The sequence below is a fragment of the Cupressus sempervirens genome, chromosome 10 (assembly GCF_028749045.1).
Source record: "Cupressus sempervirens isolate cs-2001-9-10 chromosome 10, ASM2874904v1, whole genome shotgun sequence".
NCBI classification, from domain to species: Eukaryota; Viridiplantae; Streptophyta; class Pinopsida; order Cupressales; family Cupressaceae; genus Cupressus; species Cupressus sempervirens.
Window position 1 is genome coordinate 749,433,904 of NC_143127.1, and position 17,057 is coordinate 749,450,960.

A 17,057-nucleotide genomic window follows, 5' to 3' on the forward strand; every position below is an offset into this window, starting at 1 on the left:
AAATCTTGTTTTTGCATAATGTGATTGAGATCAAGTCTTAACATCCTTTTGGGATACTTAGGAAGAGTTGTGTTTCCCTTTATTGGTTGTGGTTCATCAAACAAGGGATTAATGTTGATGTACAATTGTTGTGTTGGTTTTATTTTTGGACTTAGGCCCCTCAAAGTGTGGATTAAAATTGACAATTTCTTGGGCTACCAAAAGTTTGAAGTTCTTGTAGAAATTTTTGTCTTGACATGCCCTAGCCATTTCTTCATCAGTGATTCCATAATTAGTGTTAGAGTCATCACTTAGTTGTATAATACCTTGTTGTGTGTTTGATGTATTAGAGCTGAAGATACTTGTGTTGGGTTTGCTAAATTCAAAGGAGTGTGTTTGTTTATCCTTGGGTGTGGTTGGTACACTTCCACCATTGGGTGGTATCGATATGAATATAGGTTCAAAGTTAAAATTTCATTGAACCATCCCATGTGTAAGGGAAGTGTTTGAAGGAAATCTCATAGTAAGTGTGTTGTTTAGGGTTTGTTGTGTCATCTCTTGATTATGGTGATCTTGTGGATACATGTTTAAGGGGTCCGCAAGTAATAGTTGTGATGCCTCAATTTGATCTTTGTCAAAAAAAATTTGGCTTTTCTTACTCTTATTTTATCTTGGACAAGGTTTTGGTTGTGTTGGCACCTCAAAAAACAAGGTTTGGGAAAGTTCTTTGGGTCCTTGAGTTGATTGTGTCCTAGTGAGTGCTGACATGATACCTAAGGATGTAGATGCAATGGAGGATAACCTAAATTGACTCCCTACCTCCCAAGTATCCACCTAAACTACCAATTTCACTTAGACAATACCAAGTGCACCCTTGGTACACTTGGTGCCCTAAAGGTAAGCAGTTGGTAAACAGAGGTGTTGGGGTGCCTAAAATGTAGAATATAATGATTTGAGTGATTTTTTAGTGTTTTTTAGGGTTTTGGGGATGTAATGCAAGATATGGAAGTGTAGATTAGGGCTCTAGAAACTAAGATGAAATACCTAATTTCCAAGTGCACTTTGAAACTACCAACTGTGCACTTGGTAAAATAGGGGCGCAGTTGACAAAATAGGTCAAAACATGATAAGTAGGATGTGGGTATGCAAGATATGAGTGGTTTTTAAAAAAAAGTATTTAGCGATGTTATGCAATCTAGGAAAGTGCCAAATGAAGTAGGATTTTGATATGCAACATGCAAATGTCCTAGGGAAACTATGCAAATGCAAATGTGAATCACACTTTTGGAATTTGACTAAAGGAGATGAAAATGACTCTATGGTATGCAAAATGAAGATTAGGGTTGGACCTAGGACTTGGTAATGATGCAAGAGGTTGGTGTATGCAAGGTAAACTATGCAAGGGATGGTGTGATAAGGTTGATAATGATGTTTGGATTATGAAAATTTAGGATAAGTGATCAAGGAGACAAATTGGTTGATAGATAATTTGATAGGGTTTCATAGTGAGAATGATGCTAGGAATTTGAATAGTGAAAGATGAAGGGGATATACTACTAGAGTAAGTCAAAAAAACATTTAGGGATACTAGGAATATGGTGATGCTAATGATAAGGGTATATGATAGGTTTTGAACTTAGGTGAAATCTTTAGGAAGTATTTTGTCTAGGAGTTTAAACTTGTGAAGATGGACTTTGGATCTTGACCAATAAGTGATAAAAGACAAAAATATCAAATTGATAAAGACAAAAAGCTCAAATATATCAAGACATAGATAGATTTTGACCAAATAAAATGATAAGAAAAGACAAAGGACTAGTTAAGATCCATCATTAATCAACAGTAGGAGATACTCTAGGACTCATACTTTGTTTAGATTTTTGACTAAATTCAAAGGTTTTGGGGTTCAAAATGATATTTAGGTGGCTCAAGATGTTGGTTATGTTGGTTGGATATACAATATGGAAATTTAATAAGATGAAAAATTAGATTTTGGGTGCAAATGTCATTTTGGGTGAGATGCAGAATGAGGACTTGCAGTGGCATCTAAATTCAGTTTTAGGATCCCAAAATGCAGTTTGAGGCCAAAAATGGTCATACAAGTGCCCAACCACACTTTGATAGCACCAAGTGCACTCCAATAGTACTAACTATTTGATTGATGTAGTTGGTGTTGAATACAATTGGTTAATTGAGTATTGTCTTTGATGTTACACAAATGTCATATCAGTCATCAGACAGAGTCTACCGAGCTCAGAAGGTAAGCATAGTAGTTTACAGAGTCTACCGAGCATTGTTGTATATTACACTATAAAGATAGCTTCTACCGAGCTAACTTGGTTAACAAAGGAAGTTCAGTACTTACCAAGCTCACTCAGTAATCGAAGGAAATTGTGACAGAGTTTTTACTGAGCTGGGAAGGTAAGCGAAGAAAAGTTAGTGTTTATCGAGTTGGGACGGTAACCAAAGAAAAGTTAGTGTTTACCGAGCTAGGAAGGTAATCAAAGGAAAGTCAGTGTTTACCGATTTCACTCAGTGTCCAAAGGGAATTTGGAAAAGACAATTTCTACCGAGCTCACTCGGTCATCTACACTTACCGAGTTCTCCCGACGATTGAAGGGATGTCACAACATTTGCTGTATTAACTGAGCTCAGTCGGTTAACACAGGAATTATTTTTTGAACAGTATTAACCAAGCAATGTTGGCCAGTAAAGGGATTTGTTGGTTTGTAATTTTTTCTAGCCGACTATTGTATTTTTTTGATTATTGGTCAGTGATTAGAGCCGACTAAGATAATTTGTAAGGTATATATGAAAGATCAAGTTGTGAATTCGTAAGATGTAAGAGTTTGGATGCATAAGAGTGTGGATGTATGGATATGGAATGAGTGAATATTGAACATATGAATGAATGTTGAAGAAGTGTGATGAAGGATCAGATGCGTTGAAGGAGCTACAAAGTTGTATGTGATCAGTAAGGATCCATTCAAGCATAACAAAGATCTACAATCAGCAAATATAAGTTGCACATTATATCAGGTCACTTCATTGTTGCTTTCTAACCATTGTAACAGTGAACTCAAAATCTCTTAACAGAGTAGGTTTAACAGCCCTATTGTAAATCCTCTAACAAGGTGACAGTTCAGTTGAATTGTTCTAAAGACCTCTAGCAAGGCCACTCCTAATAGGGTGATTAAATCCTCTAACAAGGTCACACCTAACAATGTGTTTTGTAACCTTTAACAGGGTTGGCTCCTAACAGGGCTCACTTCAGAAGAGTGAAAAATAGTAACTAGTTACATTGGTGGTTTTTCCCATATTGGGTTTCCACGTTAAATTTGGTGTCTCTAGTGTTCATGATTGCTGAATTGTTTTGGTTATCAACTCTTAATAATTATTAGTATTTGCTGCATTATCAAGTTTCAGTCATCTGTAACTAAGATCAAGATTTTAGACATCTAAGGGACTATGAAATGTTTTTGTGGTAATTGATTCACCCCCTCCCCCTCTCAGTTACTCCATTCTCATTTCCAACAATTGGTATCAGAGCTTTTGGTGCTTGCAGGAAAGGATTTCAAGGTTCTAAGACAAAGATCAAGATGTCTTACAGAAGAGAAATTCCAAAACTTAACAGAGATAACTTCTCAGCATGGCAAGAATTGATGAAACTTCATCTGGCTACTGTTGGTGATACTGGATTGAAATACCTTGAAGAAAAATATGAAGAACCTTCTGGCACACTGTCAGTTAATGATATTGCTGAAAAGAAGACTCACAACAATATGATGATAGACATAGCATTTTCTCTCAGCTATGAAGAATTTGATGACATTAAGGACTGCTAAACCACCTTTGACATGTGGAACAAGCTAAAGGAGATCTATGGAGGGGATGATAATGTGAGAAGAGAAAAAGCAAAAATTCTAAGAGGAAAATTTGATCAAATGAAGATGAGAGAGGATGAAAACATTGCAAAGTATGTTGAAAGAGTTAAATCATGTGTAAGTGCAATCAGGGCAGATGGAGGTGACATCAAAGGAGAAACAGTTGTAAGAAAAGTTCTCAGAACCTTGCTTCCCATTTATGCAATTAGATTCTCTGCAATATAGGAAAGAAGGTGTGAAGCAAATCATAAGTTCAATCTTGAGGCCATAGTCGGAAGACTAACTGCATTTGAACTAGATAACTTTGACAACTATGTTCCAACCACCAAAAACATTGAATCAGCATTTCAAGCCAAGCTCTCACTCAAAGAGAAAAGCAAAAAGAAGATAGAATCACAGTCAAAAAGTGAAAATGAATCAAGCCAAAGTTCAGACAGTGATCTCGAAGTGATTGAAGCTCTACTAGCCAGGAAATATTCTAGAGGCAGAGGAAAATACAAAGGTAAAGTTCCTCTAATATGTTTTTCTTGTGATGAAATTGGTCATATTGCAGCAAGGTGCCCAAACAAGCAAAACAATGATGAAAAGAAAGATCACAAATGGAATGGCAAGAAAGACTTTAAATCATCCAAGAACAAAGGTAAGAAATCATGTTTCATGGCTGAAAATTCTAAAGATTCTGATAATAGTGAGGATGAAATTGTTTATATTGCTGTTAAAGATAACTCTGATAGTGATGACGAAGATAAAATAGCTCTTATCTCTCATGTAAGTAAGAATGATACATGGATTATAGACAATGGTTTCTCACATCATATGACTAGTGATAAAACTAAGTTTGATCAATTTGAAGACTATGATGGTGGCAGTGTGAGGTTTGGTAATGATGAACCTCATTTCATAAAAGGAAGAGGAAGAATCTATCTATCCAAAAAACTCATATGTAATAATTCCTACTGGGTTGAAGGTCTCAAACATAATTTTCTAAGTGTGGCATAGTTACTAAATACTGGATTCAAGGTAGAATTCATGCATGGAAAGACGAGACTGTTGAATGAGCAAGGAAAACTAATAGGATCTGGCACTCAAACTAAAGGTAACTTGTTCTATCTAGAACTTGGTGAATGCTCATGTTTTATTGCTCAAATTGAAGAAAGTTGGTTATGGCATAAAAGGTTGTGTCATGTCAATTTTGATAATTTGGTAAAAATAAGCAAATTCAAGAAAGTAAGAGGCATTCCTAACATCAAGAAACCTGAGGTTGGTCTATGCAAGAATTGTCAGATTGGTAAAATGGGAAAAACTAGTTTTAAAGGTAAAAAAATCAGTCTGAAGATATATTAGAAATTGTGCATACTGATTTATGTGGACCCATTGGAATAGAAAGCTATACTGGAGAAAAGTTTTTCATTCTTTTTGTTGATGACTATTCACGAATGATGACTGTCATGTATCTAAGGAATAAATCAGAAGCATTTGAGAAATTCAAATGGTATTTGGTAAGAGTTGAAAAAGAAATAGGGAAAAAGCTGAAATTTTTAAGGTCAGACAGAGGTGGTGAATTCATTTCACATGAATTCAATAACTTCTGCATTGAAAGAGGTATTAAAGGACAGGTTTCAGCACCAGGAACTCTAGAACAAAATGGAATAGCTGAAAGAAGAAACAAATCCATTATGGATTGTGCAAGAACCCTAATGATAGAAAAAAACATTGCTATCAAATACTTGAAAGAAGCCATCAGCACTGCAGTTCATACCTTAAATCAAGTACAGCTGAAGAAGGATTCATTCAAGACTCCCTATGAATTATGGTATGGCTACAAACCCAATGTAAGTTATTTAAAAATATTTGGAAGCAAATGTTATATTTTGAAAGAATCTAGAAAAGGAAAATTTGATGTAAAAGGTGATGAAGGAATATTTTTGGGTTATTCTTGCAAAAGCAAAGCATATAGATGTTTAAATCTATCCGCTCAAAAAGTCATAGAAAGTGTACATGTGAAAGTTGATGAGTTTGCAGACAAATCAGAAGAAGAAAGCAAAAAGATACCTGAAGACTACAAGAGATTTGTTTACATTGAACCTGATACTATACCAAGTATAGCATTCACTCAAGAAATCCTCAACTCCTGAGTCTTCAGTAACCGAGTTGCAAATAGTTCAAACCGAGCCATAGCAACATTCAGACACTACCAAGCAAGTGTCTACTGAGTCTGAAGCAACCGAGCAAGAAAATCCTGAATATGAAATTGAAGCACAAGCAGATATCAATGAAACTCATTCAAGAGGTAAAGAACCTGTATTAGCTAAATATGTCAGAAGACATCATACACCAGATCAGATCATTGGAGACAAATATGAAGGAACCCTAACAAGAAGTAAGTTGAAAACTACTTGTTTACTTGCTGATTTTGAACCTAGAAGTATTAAAGACGCATTGGTAAATGATAGTTGGATTGAGGAAATGAATGAGGAAATAGAACAGATAGAGAAGAACAAGACATGGACTCTTGTAACTAGGCCTAAAGATAAGAATATAATTGGAACCAAGTGGGTATTCAGAAATAAGTTGACTGAAGATGGTAAGGTATCCAGAAAAAAAGCTAGATTGGTATGCAAAGGATACTCTCAAGAAGAAGGCATAGATTATGGGGAAACTTTTGCTCCTGTTGCAAGATTGGAAGGAGTCTGAACCTTACTTGCATATGCTACTCACAAAGGATTCAAAGTTTATCAGATGGATGTCAAGTCAGCATCCCTCAATGGAATACCAGATGAAGAGGTTTACATTGAACAACCTGAAGGTTTTGTTGATCCAGAGAAAAGGAACATGGTCTGCAAATTACATAAGGCACTGTATGGTCTGAAACAAGCCCCTAGAGCATGGTATGAAAGATTGCATAATTATCTTATTCAGATTGGTTTTCAAAGAACTAATGATAATAGTAGCTTGTATATAAAGGAAGGATCAGATAATAAGATTGTCTTGGCTAAAATATTTGTAGATGATAATATTTTCACAGGGAATGATGATCTTTGCAAAGAATTTTCAGAACAAATGAACAAGGAATTTGAAATGTCTATGTTTGGTGAAATAAAATTCTTTGTTGGTCTTCAAATTCAACAAAATAAGAATGGCATCTTCATTACTCAATCAAAATACATCAAGGAGATATTGAAAAAGTTTGGTATGGAGGACTACAAACCTGTTGGAACTCCTATGTGTACTAGATTGAAACTTACCAAAGGTGATGAATCCAAAGAAGTAGACCAAACATTGTATAGATTTATGATTGGAAAGTTACAGTATGTAGTTCATACCAGGCCAGATATTGCTCTTGCAGTTGGTATTGTTGCAAGATTTTCAGCAAAACCAAGAGACACTCACCTAATGGCAATCAAAAGAATAATGAGATATTTGAAAGGAACTGAAGATTATGGATTATGGTACAAACTTGGAGGTAATTTGGATTTGAAAGTTTTTACTGATGCTGATTGGGTAGGGAATCTTGATGACAAAAAAAGCACAAGTGGAGGAGCATTCTTTCTTGGAAAGAGATTGGTTTCTTGGACAAGCAGAAAGCAGAATTTTACATCCCAATCTACAGCAGAGGTAGAGTATGTTGTTGTAGCAATAAACTGTTCCAACATTGTTTGGTTTAAGTAGTTATTACAAGGAATAAAGATGGAAATCAAAGAACCAGTTGTTATGTTCTATGACAATACTAGTGCAATCAATATATCCAAGAATCCAGTGATGCATTCCAAGACCAAGCATATAGCAACAAAATATCATTTTGTCAGAGAATTGGTGCAGGACAAGGAGATCAGAATGGAATATGTGCATACAAAGGAACAAATTGTTGACATATTCACAAAGCCATTACCTAAGGATAAATTCTTGTATCTCAGAGGTAAGTAGGGGGTCACTCCCCTATCTGAAGTACACTAAAATAAAGTTTTAAGTGATGCATCAACCTATGACAAGTTGAAAATCTATTAAGTTGATGCATCAGAGTATTGAAGTCATTGCATATGAATCTGTACATAATGTACATTGTAATCCAGTTGAGAGTACTTTTGGCATACAAAAAGAGCTTTTACTATGTTGTATTGTCTTTGGCATGTGTTGTCAAAGAGGGAGAGTAAAACTATAATACCTATTCTGAAATTTGTAAGCATTTGTAAAGGGAGAATAAAACTGTCATATCTTTCTGTTATACAATTCCTTCACAAAGGGAGATTACTAAAAGAGGGAGAAGTTTCTATCTAAGAGGGAGAAGTATTATGTTGCCATATTGTGTTGCACTAAGAGAAAGACTTGTTTTCAAATTTCATTCTGCTATGACATGTTGTGTTGCCATCAATGCCAAAGAGGGAGATTGCTGGATACAATTGGTTAATTGAGTATTGTCTTTGATGTTACACAAATGTCATATCATTCATCAGACAGAGTCTACTGAGCTTAGAAGGTAAGCATAGTAGTTTACAGAGTCTACCGAGCATTTTTGTATATTACACTATAAAGATAGCTTCTACCAAGCTAACTTGGTTAACGAAGGAAGTTAAGTACTTACCAAGCTCACTCGATAATCAAAGGAAACTATGACAGAGTGTTTACCGAGCTGGGAAGGTAAGCAAAGAAAAGTTAGTGTTTACCGAGTTGGGATGGTAACCGAAGAAAAGTTAGTGTTTACAGAGCTGGGAAGGTAATTGAAGGAAAGTCAGTGTTTACCGAGTTCACTTGGTGTCCAAAGGGAATTTGGCAAAGACAGTTTCTACCAAGCTCACTCAGTCATCTACACTTACTGATTTCTCTTGGTGATTGAAGGGATGTCACGGAGTTCGCTATATTAATTGAGCTTAGTCGGTTAACACAGGAATTATTTTTTGAACAGTATTAACCAAGCAGTGTCGGCTAGTAAAGGGATTTGTTGGTTTGTAATTTTTTCTAGCCGACTATTGTATTTGTTTGATTATTGGTCAGTGATTAGAGCCGACTAAGATAATCTATAAGGTATATATGAAAGATCAAGTTGTGAATTCGTAAGATGTAAGAGTTTGGATGCATAAGAGTGTGAATGTATGGATATGGAATGAGCGAATATTGAACATATGAATGAATGTTGAAGAAGTGTGATGAAGGATCAGATGTGTTGAAGGAGTTGCAAAGTTGTATGTGATCAGTAAGGATCCAGTCAAGCATAACAGAGATCTGCAATCAGCAAAGATAAGTTGCACATTATATCAGGTCACTTCATTGTTGCTTTCTAGCCATTGTAACAGTGAACTCAAAATCTCTTAATAGAGTAGGTTTAACAGCCCTATTGTAAATCCTCTAACAAGGTGACAGTTCAGTTGAATTGTTCTAAAGACCTCTAGCAAGGCCACTCCTAACAGGGTGATTAAATCCTCTAACAAGGTCACACCTAACAGTGTGTTTTGTAACCTTTAATAGGGTTGGCTCCTAACAGGGCTCACTTCAGAAGAGTGAAAAATAGTAACTAGTTACATTGGTGGTTTTTCCCATATTGGGTTTCCACGTTAAATCTGGTGTCTCTAGTGTTCATGATTGCTGAATTGTTTTGGTTATCAGTTCTTAATAATTATTAGTATTTGCTTCATTCTCAAGTTTTAGTAATCTGTAACTAAGATCAAGATTTTAGACATCTAAGGGACTATGAAACGTTTTTGTGGTAACTGATTCACCCCCTCCCCCTCTCAGTTACTCCATTCTCATTTCCAACAGTTGGGTCTAGTTTGGGCATAGTTGGTAGTTTCATGGTGCAGTTGGGAGACTGGATTGAGTGGTTGGTGATTCTAATTGGGGTGCTTGCCAAGTTGTTCTATTAGAGAGCCAGGATAGGATGATGTTATGATGGGATAGGAGATACAAAATTAATTTTTATACGTAAGGAGTGATGTCCTAAGTGAAGACAATGAATGTTAGGAGATGTAGAATGTATATCAAGGCATGCTACTACAAGGGGACCTATCCAGTTACTTATAGACACTTCTTGAGCCTCAAAATGTTGTTTGGAAGCCCAAACTAGGTCCTTAGACCACCAAGTGTGCTTAGATTGTACCAGCTACACCTATGGTATAGTTGGAGCCTGTTTGGGTGCAGCTAGTGGTTTCAAGGTGCAGTTGGTAAACTAGGCTGAAACTAAGGCAATTTTAGGAGCTAGGATTTCTAGATTGATGTCATAATGAGCTAAGAAATAGAGGAAAATGCTAAGACTAGAATGAAGGTTTAAAAGTACATTTAGGACACTTGAAAAGATGGTTAAAATTTGTAGGATGAAGGTTGTAACATTTAGATAGTTTTTGAAATTTTGAAAAGGTTTTAACAATGTCTAAGGTGTAAATTTGAATGCTAGCTTTTATCTTGATTAATGTTTTACACACGTGCAAGACACATTAAGACAAGAATAGTTGTTAAAATTGAACAAGCACACCACAAACTATGTTTTAGGACTATATCCACTAAATTCCTACTTGAACTGAAGTTCAACCATGCTTATCCAAAGTGGACAACCTAGGATCTTGGCACCATAGGCTCCCCCTTATAGCACACTCATTTCTCGGCACTACCAAGATTCACTTCCCAAGGGGCATGGCTTCCCAAGGGACCGTTATCTCTACTAAAGACCGTGAGAATATAGGATTTCTTCATAGGCATGGGTGACCCCTTGATACAATGGATAGAAAAGACCGTGAGAATATAGGATTTCTTCATAGGCATGGGTGACCCCTTGATACAATGGATAGAAAGGATTTTGGCCTCTAAAATATAGTTTTTAGTAAGGGCATTCCGTTTGGAAGGTGAATGATAAAATTCCTCAGAAGGTCTCCCAACCCTAAGAACTAGGGTTTGACACACTGCAAGGGTATTAGAGGAGAGCTATCACATAACAATACTATCAGCAAAACTTTCACTATAATCAATTTTTATATAGTGGCTAGAATTTTGACTTGACTTTTGGCCTATTATTTCTCTGAAGTCATCCTCTGGCATAACCAATATCATGTATCTTGGTCCAAGGTAGGCTTCCTATAGAAGTCACACAGATTTTTCTTACACCCAAGATCCATGAATGGCAAGGGGAGAGGATACATCCATCTAAATCATAGGATTTTAAACACTATAGACATGCCAAGTAGGAAAAAAAAAGTTCATTTTATGTACCAAATGAAGTGTTATCTAATCTAGGAAATCCACACACATGGTTTTGACAAACACATAGGGTCTTCGACAACATTCTACAAACAAGAATTAGTATTTTTTCAATGATTAGTCTTCATCGAATGGTTTCTACTTGCAACAAAAAGACCATCAGTAACACAAAAACATCTAATCTAGGTCCTAGAAGAAAACAAAAACCCTAAATGTAGATTCTAATTGAAACATGTGCTTTCTATTAACCAAGTGCACTCTGACAGAAAAGATTGTGTCCCAAAAGGCCAAAATGGCTCAAGATGGCCCTAAGTGCACTCAGATAGTGCTAACTATAGCCATGGTGTGGTTGGGGCCCAGAAGGGTGCAGTTGGTAGTTTTTGGGTGCAGTTGGGAGACCAGGTGTACACTATGGGGAATTGAGCCCTAAATAATACACAGAAACTAGATTTTTGAACTCTACCCTCCCAAGTGTGCTTAGATAGTGGAGACTATGCCCATGGTGTATTTGGGGCTCAAAATGGTGCCACTAGTCATTTCTAAGCATATTTGGTAAGCTAGGAACAACAAATAGGGGTTATGGTGGCTCCTAGACTCCTAAAATTGCCTCCTAGGGGTCCCTAGTGCACCCTAGGACAGAAAGCTATTAGATAACATGAAATAATAGCATACAACCATATTACTAGGCCCCCTAATTAGACTAAATGTGATAAAGAAGAGAGAATAAGCCTTGTACCCCTCCAAGTGAGCTTGTTCCTTGCATCTACATGCACAAACACAAGAAACCCAAGTTAGTTAAGCATGTTCACATTGGGCTCACCAATTATAGGACCATAAAATGGGTTAATGTCTAACATACTATGAGAAAATCACAAAATCAATAAATGTAGACCAACACCCTCTAGTCTACCATGGAAGCCAAATAAACAAAAGGAAGCAACACAAGGTTAGAAACCCCCTCTTTCATTTGTAGCTCCCATGTCCTTCTTTGTTCTCTAGTCTAAATTTCCTATTGTACACATAATGTTGAAGCAAAATCCTAAGATGGTGATAATGCTATGAGAATACTAGAAGATGTGATTTTAGCATGAGAGATGGAGTGAAAATATTAAAGAGCTAAGGACTAGAAATGAGAGAAATAATGCTCATTTTATAATCAACATGGAAGATGAGAGCATTGGAATTGTCACCTTGGATATGTAACTTAGCAAGAGATTGCTTTGGGAATCCACGTATGATTGTATGATGCTTGGAAGTCAAACTTGGCTAAAGATGAAAGAGAATTGATGATGCATCATATGACACCTCAAACTCACTTAAATCCAAGAATCTATGACAATGGAAACCAAATATGGATGTGCGTAAGGGAATAAAAATATATGGAGTATGACATATCTTAACCAAGTGTCAATGGAGAATCCACGATGTGTCATGCCCATGTGTCATGATGATCTCAATATTTTGTGGAATACTTGAATTAAAAATCAATTATTCCTCACAAATATAAATTAGTGAAAATGGAATTAATGGTGGGAAATATGACTTACGAAATTGAGAATTTCCATGGTTCATGAATGATGAATCAATTAATCAATAAAATATGAATTAATTGAGTAGGTTAATTTAGAAGAATAATTAGTTAAATGACATAGGATTAAATTATGGGTTACTTAATCCTATAGAGAAAATTAGTAGATGATTGGCCAATTTGATTAAATAAGTGCAATAGTATCCTAATTAATAGGGCATTTAGCATATTGCAAAAAAACATAGAGGATGTTGTCCAAAAGTCTAAAGAAATGTGGAAGATTACATATGGACTTACCAAAGCCAAAGATACTGACCAAAAACCTATTGAGGTAGGAGATGATGATGAAGATGAAAAAGAATAAGACATAGTTGAGGGAGGCATTGATATAAATGTTGATAATCAAGCAATAGTTGAGGAAGAGCAGCAACAAGAATAGAGTGTACAAGATACACAAATGCTGAGTGCCAACCCTCAACAGGTGATAAGTACAAGCACAAAAATTGTTAAAGTAAAGGATATTTTTGATCCTATGAATTAGAACATTAATCCCCTAACAGAGGAAGATTTGAAAAGGATACTTATCCAATCTACACTCTAGGCCAAGTTATGTGACAACCTTGTATTGATAAGTGTGGATGAAATTTAGAAGTTAGAAACTATAACTATAGGGGAGGAAGTGAAAACACAAGAACTACCTACTATCACTCCCCAAGTCACAAGTATACAACCTTCACAACTCTTAGTTTTATATCAAAGGAAGGAGATAACGAGATGTACTATCATTAAACTAGTGGAAGGCATTCTAGTCTTAAAAAATGTACAAGAAACTAAAAAGGACAAGGTTGAGATAGATGGAGAAGACAAGGTGGAAACACAAGAAAATAATGAGACACTACGCCAAACAGGTTAGGTAGATATACCTACACCTCTAGCACAAGATCAAGGTGCAACTAAGATCAAGGAGGGAGAAAGGGACAAGCTTGAAGAGACAAATTTGACACCTAAGTTGAAGGAGCTAATAGCAATTCAATCACTAGTAATGTTACTAGAATCTAGAACTCCTTCCAATCAAACTGTTTAGAGGTCGAGCATAAATGAAACATCTTTGCAATTCTTAGTACTAAGTCCTAGGTCATCTAATGTAGAAGAGGTAATTACTTATGGAGATGTTATCTTGGATGAAGAAATTGTATTTCCTAAATTTGATTATGCAGCAATAAAAATTGAAGAGATGGGTTTATTACAAGAGGCCTTAGCAAGAAAGAAACATCAAGATATACTCAAAAGGGAGCATAGGAAAAAGCAAGCTTTGACTGAGATCAAACAAATTTTCTTGAATGCATTCAATCTACCTACTCTAGATGAAACCAAGCCCATTATTGAACAATTGACCAATATAGTGGAGAGATTCAGTTACATAGACCTAGATACTACTGTCAAACTATTAGAATGGTCTAAGAAGAGGTTTCAAATAAAAGTAAATGAGAATATATCTAGTGATATAGCACTCACACAAGTTGCATTGAAACTAAGATAGATAGTGTGAAGAAGGTACTAGAGAACATTTTCTCTCTATACACCAAATTGTGTAATCCAAGACTCTTCACACATGAGATAAGGAATCACATCCTAAGTTTGGAGAGTAAAATGTAGTCATCTAGTGAAAAATTGCTAATGTCTCTAGCTCAAAATGAGAAACACTTTAAGAATCTTTTGCAATCCCAAAGTTAGTTAGCTACATTAAAAGCATATGAAGCCAATATTAGGGCCAAACTGGTCAGCATCCATTCTACATTGACTTCTCACATGAAGCTTTTTCCCAAGGAGCTAGGCTATGTAGAATCATTTATGAAGAAAGACCCCAATATTTCTACATTAGATGGCCTCATACACCTTGTTATCAAGCTAGCCATCCAAATCACGTCTTTGGAGGTAGATTGTGATAATTGGGATGCAACTCTTAAAATTATACTTTTGGTCTATAAATCATTTTTGGACAAATACACTATTATTTTATAACCCATTGACATTAGTGTCAACAAGGGGGAGTAAGAGCAATTGGAGAGCAAGAATGGGGGATTAAGAGAAGCAATCAAAAAATTAGAGCAATAAGAGCAAGAAAGAAGAAAATAGAGAAAGAGAATTAGTTGATGCAAATCTACTCAGTAGGAGAAATATTTTGATACAAAGTATAGAATAGGATAGATCAAAAAACTTAGGGGGAGTTATGAGATTTTGAGGTATAAGTCATGTTGCAAAATTTTGATATTTTAAATTTTTTTATAAAAGCTGAATAATCATTTTTTTTTATGCTCATAAGAATAAGAGTATTAAAGTATGACCAAGATTTTTTGACACTCATGTCAATGGGGGGATTGTTAATCTCAGATTGGTTTTGACAAGTGAGTGTCTATACACTTAATTCATTTACTTAGTTCATGTCAAAAAAATAACATATGCCAAGCACAATACATAAGTTAGAGCATGCTGAGTAAATAGTGAGTGTCAAGTCACTCAGGTGTCAAGTGATTCAAGAGCTAAGTAGATAGTGCATGCTAAGTCATTTAGATGTTGAGTGAAAATATTAAAGTCATAGTAAGTGTCAAGCACTAGGGACTTCAAGTGCTAAGTAACATAGTTTTGATATAGTTATTTGTATTGGCACAAACTACTATGTAAACCATTTTTGGGCCAACTTAAGGATTAAATTATGATACTTTGTTGATAAGGATGAAACTTAATTAGGAATCCTAATGTATTATATGCACTCAATTAGGTAAATGAAAGGTTTAAGTGGAAATATAGATGAATCACAATTGTTGGTTCATTCCTAACCCTAAGTCACCTAGGTCTTCTTAAGGAGGACAAACCCTAAACTTCTTATGATGAGTGGAATGGGGATGAATGAACAATCAAGGAGATTTTTACATGTGCAAACTAGGAAATTCATGGTGATCATGGTATAATGATCTTAATTTCATTGTAGAATTAGTTAAAGGAGAATAGAGGAAGGAAACAATGAACAACAAAGGGACATCTGATCAAGAAGGATCAAGTATACAATAGTATAGAGGTGATCTATTATCAAGCAACAGAGTGCTAATCAAAATATCATTTCAAAGACATTCTAATAGGTGAATTAGTTACATCTCTTAACAAAGTAGTCCTACTAGGCTATATTGAAATCCTCTAACAAGGTGCTTACTTAATTGTGAGTTGAAGTCCTTTAACCATGCACACTTCTAATAGGATGTTGAAATCCTTTAACAGGGTAAGACCTAATAGTCTTTGTAACATTTTAACAAGGTAGAATTTTCATAGGGTAGATCATGTTTCATGATCAAACATTGTAACCTTCATTGGATACACTTTATTACTATAGTAGTGAAGATTTGTGGGTGTCATCCCCACCCCATTTTTACCTTCTCAATGGATGTGTGGTGAATATTTTTATGGGTTAAAGTTTAAAGCACTGATTCATCCACCCTCTTGGAGTTTACTTTTCTAATTATAATTCCAATACTTGGTTGATTTGGGTTAGATTAGGTCACTTACCCTACTATTGGAAGCTGGTTTGCATCTTGGATCATTTTATTTTGACCTCTTGAATTAGTAATCTTTGATTTTACAAATGACCTTGCTTGGAGTTACTGAGTTAGAAATAATCCTTGTTGAGAAGGTAAACCTTTGGATTCTTTGATAACATGCTTGGAAAGTCTTAGGAATCTCTTGTCCATTCACTTACATTCAAATTCAATTTCAATTAATTATAATTTGGGTAAATCATCCTCCTAATCCATATTTGCTAGGGTATTCACACAAAGTAGTGGATAGCTCTGTGGCAGTGTTGGTTTATGCCAATTGAAAAAAGTCTATCTTATCATCTCTCTTTTGGATGAGTGATTTTACTAGACTAGTTTGGTACTAACATTTCTTAGATTTGTCCTATCAAATAGTATCTTTTCTTTCATTTTATTTAAAAACAACATATCAAGTAGATCAAGTAAAGAAACTTCAATTCATTTTTAACTAATTATCCTTAGTTCCAACTCACCAAAGACATAAGTGAAAAGAACTTTTATTTGATCAATCAGCTAGGAATATCCCTGAAGTTTGGCTTGATGCTAATAGTGACCTTAGTGAGTTGAGTACACCCTTAGCACCTTATCATTCAGATATGGATATAACTTATACTATGACCTAACAAGAAAAATAAGAAATGGATAGATGTAATGATGCCATTTTGTTTGGTGGCCCCTCTTGTAAGAATAGGCCAATTTTTCCCTCCATTTCAACTAGATATTTGGATGCATATCAAAGGGCCAAAAGGGTTGAGGGATAAGCTTATAGAGAAAACCAATCATAACATGAAGACCAAGATGATGAGCCTCTTAGTGCTCACATAAATGCAACATACACCAATAACTTGTTCAGACATTCAAGACCAAGTTCACTGCTCAAGACACCTTCAAGATACATTAGTG